Source organism: Thalia democratica, chromosome 6 (genome assembly GCF_965202585.1).
Source record: "Thalia democratica chromosome 6, ktThaDemo2.hap1.1, whole genome shotgun sequence".
Classification (NCBI taxonomy): Eukaryota; Metazoa; Chordata; class Thaliacea; order Salpida; family Salpidae; genus Thalia; species Thalia democratica.
In genome coordinates, this window is record NC_139170.1 from 12,705,230 (window position 1) to 12,713,716 (window position 8,487).

An 8,487-nucleotide genomic window follows, 5' to 3' on the forward strand; every position below is an offset into this window, starting at 1 on the left:
AAAATACTTAACTATGACTATTTTAAATGGTCTATGCTTTTTTTAAACTGTTTTTATGTAAGACATGACCCATACACGTTATATTAAAATTATCATTATTTGAACATGAAGTTTCTCATATTTCTTTTATGAAAACATGAGGATTTCATGCAATTATATGTAAAGTAGACATTAAAGTAAATAGTTAATTTAACAAGTATATAGTTTTTATATTTCCTTAATGATTGTTATGTTGGCAAATTACTTGTTGAAGTAAATTGTAAGCTAGAAAGTACTTAAGTTAGAAATTAAGTGTTTTTTGGCCACATAGTGATTGTTAGACAGATATTCATACCCATGGTATTTAGTTGCATTCCAAATGACTTGTGAACTTAAGTATTTACACTAAAGCTGTGTCATTTGCAAAGGCCAACCATTTATGTAAGAAAGCGTTTTAAGACGCGTAAGTTGCAAACTAACAATTTTATGCTCAGACAAAATCGCTTCTCAATCGCAACAAACGTAAAACAGTAGAAATATCTTCAACGAGCGAAGAAGATAAGTCTTACAGTTCAAACGATGATCACACGTCCATAAAATACAAGGTGTGGTCAGTTGTTATTTGAAAAATATAAAGATATTTACAATGTAGTTTGACCGTTTACAATTATTTTGACTTTATCACTTACAAACTTTACGAAACAAGCGTGTAAATTTCAAGTTTTTTTTGTCAAGTTCTCCTTGCCCGAAAACGAAGCGAGCTCGGCGCGGGAGAAAAGCATCAGGCTGAACGGGCGCTTGGAAGAAATGACCAAGCTCACTTCGCTGGCGTCCGACGAAAACTTCCCGGCCACCAGGCGGCACCGCGAGTTCGACAGGAGAAACTTGGAGGGGGTCGGCTCGGAGGCGCGCCGCGTGATGCGCCACCTGAGAAAGGAGCTGCGGGAGAAGAGGAGGATGATCCGCGAAGTCGACGAGATCGCCAGGCTGAGGGAGAAAGTGTTGAACGAGCTGGAGCTGAAGAAGAGGACGCTGAGCGCGAAGTGCGCGGGAAGCAGGTCGTTCCAACCGAGCAGGCAGCTTCGTTTTCGGCCGGACAGAAGTTTCAAGTTTGAAAGGAAAGAAGACGACGTTTTGCAGCGGATGCTGGACAGCTTGACTGAATTGAGGCTGGAGCTTCCGCATTTCGTCATCTCTTCTTCGGAGCTTCAACGACATTCGAACTGGGACCAGGACGATCTTTTGGATGCGTTGAAAAAATTAGACGATATTTGATTTGAAAAACCGAGCTCAGTTTTTTTTACGTGAATTCTTCTTTTACATTAAATTAGCTGCTTGTGCGTTTCAAATTGTTCGAGTTGCATTTGCGTTAAGCCTTAACAAACTTGTGTTAAGCGGTAATTAAATATTAAAGAATCTAATTCTTCACTACTGATAACCTTTTTTTATGATTATTGATTTTTTGTCTTGGGTTAATGTAATGTCAGTATACTAAACGCATAAAAAAAGTTGTTCTACTGTAAAAAATTAAAATATACTTTGAACATGTTAAAACTTTTCTTGTCAAAAGAATTAGATATTTGAAAAGAAACATTGCAACTTTTTAATACAAAACAGCTACACCACTATTCTGAAATTACATAAGTTTTAATGACAACATTGATTACTGCTTTTGATCTTAAGAAAATTTGATAAAAATGCTTTTACTGTTACGATTTTTTTTTAGAAATACTTTTAAATATTTAAATGATCATTTGAAAAAAAAATTGTCTTAAACTATTAATAAACTCACATTTGGCTGATAATGAAATGGGCGTATTTTTAATGGCACAACTTTAAAATTCAAGTTTATACTACATAAGTTTAAAACAAAAACTTATGAAATAGAGCTTTACGACGCACTACCATATAAATACTACTAAGGTTTACACAAAAAATTATACTTTAACGTTGCATCTTCGTTAAAGCTCTTTACGTGAAGGAGAAAAGACAACCTCCGTCGCTGTTTAAAATTATAAATGTCTTTAAATGGTTAACATCTTCTACTTAAATAGTATTAAAGTTAGTACTAGTTCGATTAGTAAGAAAAACACTGTTCAACTTCGTATTAAACTTGTATCAAAACATTTTAATACATCATTACAACCGCCTTACTTTTATTAGATTTTTATAAATTACTTTGAAATACAAAAGTTTTATTTACTTTTAATTTAAAACAGAGTTGTTTTAAATAAATTAAATTTCTACTACTATTTCAATATGATTTATGTCTAAAATTCAAAGTAACACATTGTAGGTTGTTTAGTAACTATATAGTACTATGTAGTAAAAAAAAATAAACGTATAGTAGATTCTTTTAATTTAAACTTTGACTATAGGCTTCTTCTACATTGTAGAATCTACAATAACACTTTAAGTTGTTCAACACTCGTTTTTTTTTACACAGTGGTTTAGTAAAATTTCTTTGTTTTCTGTGTTGTACACAAATGAAAGTATGAAACATATCTAAATTTTAATTAACTTTTTTTTTCATTCTCTTAACTGTTGGTAAATATCGGTAATTAAATCTTAAAGAACAACATGGTTTGGCAATACAAACAATAAATTTGATGAAATATAGTTTGCACGATTTTTTTAGAAGTACAAACACAAATTTAGGAAAATCAATAAGTTATAATAGTTTAATATCTTGTTAAATCTAGCTTTAAACCTGACAGCGTATTTTTTAAATGTTTGTAGTGTACATGCTAGATAGATACTTAGCAATAAAAAGGTTTTTGGTAAAGTATAATCTTTGTAGTAAGTCAAAGTATCCATTTATTAGGCCAAAATCTGAGTGACTTTATACTAGCTTGAGACAGCCTTATTTTGTCAAAAATTAAAACAATGTTACTATTAAGATCCAAAATCTAAAAAAATCGTATGATAAAAAACAGTTTTTATATTTTGAACACTTAAAAAACTCATAATAATAAGAAAATGATTTAAAATCTAAGATAAAAATGCAGTTTATAGCAGAAAAGGTATACTTTTAAGCCAAAATTTACAATAAAACTTCAAGCAATTTCTAACAACCTTAGATTTTTAAATAACCTAAAAATTTTTCAATCTATTATGTGTTATTTCTATATGATGCAATCTATTTATGGTTCTAAATTCAAATTTTAGAACTGCCAACTTAGGTTCGAAAACATAAACCTGAATAACAGAATTGTTTTAATACAGAATCCTTTGAAATATGTTATAGGTAAAATATAAATGACCTTTTGTATATTATTGTAAAATAAAAATAGGTTTGCGATGTAATTATAAATATATACTATAAGTTACTAATTTGTATAATTTTATTTATTTTTATAATTTTTTTTCTTAGAAAAACTAACACTTTGCAATTATTAACACATGGTCATATTTTAGCTTTATAAGAAAAAGGTTGTTTTAGGCAGACTTAAATATACATAGCTGTACAAGATTATAATAAGTTTCTTAAATTATACAATTGTTTTTAAGCAACTGTTAACTTTACCACCTTACTTTGACCATAAACCGTTTGATAAATTGAGGAATAAAAATAAACGAAGTTTTTGACAACTTAAAAAAAAACTGGCAAGTGAGACTTAATGCACAATTATCACTTATTAATGTTTATTTCAGAGTGGTAAATATCATGTTTTGTATTTATTTTTATCTCATCCTACATATTATAGTCTTGACAATATATAACAAGCAAATGTTAAGGTTTAGAACCGCCAAATAAACGTTATTAGTTGCATAGAAAACTTGGCTCTGCTTGAAAAACCACATGTTGCTTAAAATGTAGGGATAAGTAATGTTCGACCTGCCAATAGTAACCTTTTGCCTGCGATTTATTTTTAGCTTGAGTAATTACTAAGACAGATTTGTAAGACTGATAACACAGAGCTTGTATATAACAAATATTTTGACTTTCACTTGACATTATTTTATGTTTGAGTCGTTATTTAAAACTTACACTAAAGCAGCTAAACTAAAAGCCTTCGTATATTGGTAATAGGAAAATTATAAACAAATCTAAATCAATACTATAATAATTTGTAAATTGAATGTTTCAAGTTAGTTGTTTGGTATTAAAGGTAAGTTTATTACCTTCAGTTAGTACATATACCTGAATAAATAAAAAAAGGTTTCTGAAAACAAGTTTATTGAAGAAAGTTTAGACGAAGTTCATAATAACTACATAATCAAAGAAGTCGAAGCATATTTGATGATTGTATATAAAAGTTTAGAAAAAAGTAAAATTTACTACTTTTACATCTATCTGAGAAATTTTATTTATTAAGTTCATAACAATAAAAAAATTAAAAACGATTCAAAGAACTCATAAGTCTAAAAAACAGTATCTTGTCGTTTAAAACCTACCTAAGTTTAGTCTAAAAACATTAAACAAAAACTCTTTAAATCTCCTTTTAAGTTAAACATGTTCCAATGCCAAAAATAATTCCGATTCTACTTAAATTAATTCATAAATATGCTTAAAAATAAAAGGAAGTTTACAATACTATAACTCTTAGTACTATCATTTAAAAACGTAAACACTGGTTATTCCTTTTAAATCTAATAACTTCAGTTTTTTTATTAAAAAGAATAACTGTTGATAAGTTGATTGACTTGTTCATCGGTGAACATGTTTTCTTTTTGTGACTGAGTCATCGACAGAACGTCTTGTCCTCCAAATTTTCCTTTTAGGATGCTATCAAATTCATGAATTTGATTAGTTATAGAGGCTGACTGCTGTAATTCATTTTTCTGTTAAACAAGAGTGAAATTTAAGACTGATATTATTGTAAACTGATAGTTATTTTTTAAGGTTTAAAACGTTTTAAAAATCTTACGTGTTTTAATAACAGTATAAAGAGTTATTCTGAAGCTATAATTAAGTAAAAAACCGTATTTATAATGAAACTTTATAAGCTTTGGTTTTATTTATAATTGCATTACAGTACAAGAAGAATATGGACTTCAAAACTTTATACAAACTATTTCTCATTTATTTAATCAAAAACTTCTTTTTTGCTTTAGAAACTGAAGTTTAGATAGTAACTGACTATATAATTGAATCATAAATTCTAGAATCTCAATACATAAGTTTTTTTTTTCAAAACTGTTTTATGGTGTTTTTTTGAATATATATTAAGATATTTTTATTGTGCTTACAAGCAAAAATCATTAATACGAAGTCTAGACTTGTGTGTTGTAAGTTAAATAATTTTAGAAAACTAGAGTATTAGTAATAGTCTACCTGATCTGAGTTGATATCTTCAGAAGGACCTTCATTTTGTTGTAGTACGTCCTCTGCCAATTTATCGATCAGATCCGGGCTCTGCAGCAATTCATCTATGCTTGTCAATGGCTCATTCGATTCCGACCTTCCTTTTACAGCCCGCTCACTCACTAGTGAAGTACGTCGCTTTTTGCAAGGAACTTCTAACGGGCCTAGAGGCATTCCAGACTTTTGAACTACCTTACTTGCAACGGGCTGCGCACCATTTTGAACTGGCTGCTTGATTGCGGATTGCACGTTCTGGTCTTCCTGTTTAATCCCAAAGAGTTCCCGAACTAGACCATTAATTCCATCATCAGATAATTGTTTGATGTCTTGCTGATTATTTGGAAGGTTAACTTGAGAAGGTGAACAAGGCATCTTAAATTGTTGCTGGTTAGGTTGCGGCATTGGACTCCTCATCATCCGGGAATCCAGTCGTGCTGGTCCTCGAGCCGCTTGTTGGTGGTTCAGTTGTTGGTGGTTCAGTTGTTGGCCATTTTGAAAGTTGCTTGTACGAACACCTGGTCTTTGACTCGGGAGTTTGAACGGATGATTTGGAAACCCTGCTGGTTGGATGATCCGTTGTGGTACAGGACGTTTCTTTGGACAACTTGGGTTACTGCAATTACAAAATTGCACTGAAGGATTCGACATCATGTTTCTATTTAGACTCACATGTTGTGCCGAAGGACCATTATGCATAAGTTGTTGGTTGTTCTGACCATGTTGTAAATGACTTGACTGAGGAGCTTGTTGTCTTAGGTACAGTTTTCTTTGTATTTGTTTCATGTCATGTAGAGATGGCTGCATACCATTTTGAGTTGGTTGCATACCATGTGAAGATTGTTGTACGACATTAGGAGATGGTTGCACAAGACGTGGAGATTGTTGTATAACATTGTGAGATGGTTGCATAACAGTTCGAGATGGTTGCATACCATATGGAGATGGTTGAGTAACATTTAGAGATGGTTGCATACTACGTAGAGATTGATGAACTACATTTGAAGATCGTTGCAAACCATGTGGAGATGGCTGCATACCATGTGGAGATGGTTGCATACCATGTGGAGATGGCTGCATACCATGTTGAGGTGGTTGCATACCATGTGGAGATGGTTGCATACCATGTGGAGATTGTTGAATAACATTAGGAGATGGTTGGACACCATGTAGAAGTGGTTGTACAACATTTTGAGATGGTTGCATACCATGTGAATATTGTTGTTGTCTCTGTGATGAGAGATCATACAATTTTTGAGATGCACTTAGCTGTGCTGACCTTCTCTTTCTTGCTGGGTAAGTGCTTGACTGCAAAGCGAAATTCGGAGGCTGCTGTAGGACTCCACTAGGTAGCTTTTGAACAACATTTTGTGAGTTTAATCTAGCATCATGATGAAAGCGTTGGTTTGTAGGAGCAGAATCCGGTCCATCTAAACCCGAAAAGGTCTGCTGTGCTGGTATTGGATACGTTTGAGGTGGTCTTGAAATTGAATTAGACGGCTGCTGCCTAATTCTTTGTTGTTGTTGTTGGTGAAAAAGTGCATCATCACCAAACATATTTTGCACATTAACTCCATAATTAGGAGGTATGTGATCCATACTAACTTTTTTTTTTAATCTAAGTGTTTGTAACCTAAAAAGAAAATATATTTAGTTTAGTTACAGCAACTACAAATTATTTTGTTATACTATTGAAACTAACTACAATTGAAACATCAAACGTATACATAAATTATTAATTGATTAGTAAGCTTTGAGAAAACTCAAAAAAAAATCACAGTTTTACTGGGGCTATTTTGGCTACAAGGGGAAATTTACTTTTAAGAAATCAAAAAAGTAAATGTGTAATTAAAATGGTAAATGGTTGATGTTTAATAAAAATGGCGTTTTTTTTTTTTTAATTCTATCAAAAAAAAAGTTTAGAAGACTCTGATTTAAGACAAAGCTTTAAGTGTTGGAAAGTTACAAATTGTATAACCAAAATTTATACTGCAATTGAGAATATACTTACTTAATTTTTAAAATTACATATTACAGTTAGCACTGATTTTTATATATGCTTAAAATTACAACTCAAACAAAGCTAATTAAGAAAAATTATTAGGCAATGATTTTTATTTAAGCATACTTTTCTAACAATCATTGAAATTGTAGTAAAGTACTAAAGTCTTTAACTCGATTTAAACTTGTCCTGTTGATACTTCGGCTGCTAGCCATGAATGGCAGTTTTATCTGGTGTGCTGCCATATTTGTACTAAAAAAATAAAAACATATCAGGGTTGCCACTCGTTTTTTTCCAAATATTTTCCAGGTTTTTCTAATTTTTCCAGGTTTTTTAAAGTACATATTTTTGGGTCTATATTAGTTTAAAGTTAAGTTTAAGGTAAGAAACTTTAGTAAATATCATAAAAACATTGAAAAGATACTGTAGAGCTACTTTAAATATGTTTTTTAGTTTTTTTTTTTTATATGATTAAATTTTTGAGTCAAATCGAAAATTACAACTGAACATAAGAAAATTGTTAAAATTCCAGGTTTTTTAGTAATTTTTGTTCAAATTTCCAGGTTTTTCCAGATTTTTTTTTTGCCTAAATTGTCAAATTCCAGGTTTTCCAGGATTCAAGGTAAAGTTGCAACCCTGACACATGTAGCAAGTTTACTTTAGAATATTCATATTATACCACAAGCATTTATACCTTAAGCCCATAAGTTTCCTATTTTACCAATTAGCAAATTTTAACTAGTTATAGGTGAAAAAAAAATAAAAAAACTAATATAAACAAAAAGATAAACATAACTTAAAGTATTTTCTAAAATGTATACAATCACCACTATTAAGATTAAATTATGTCCTTGACAAGACGTTAAGTGGTATCCAAAAGGTGTGCGACACAATAACCGAAAGGGTTTCATGTGCACCAGGTCCAAGGACCAAGTTTTTTGAGCGATTTTTCTTTTCCAATAAACAGTATATTAAGATTGAAATAAAACTAAAATACCAACACAAAAAATACTTATATGTCGAAACAAATATGAAATAAGTTTAAATAGCAAAAATCGTAATTAAAACAATTTTATCGTAACAAACAAACTGAATCAAGCAATGGTTGTATTTAAAAGTAATTTTCTGAACTAAAGCATAAAATCTAAAACTCATCCGAGGTTAAAAAGTTTAATGCAAAGTGATAGTTTTTTAAGTAGAA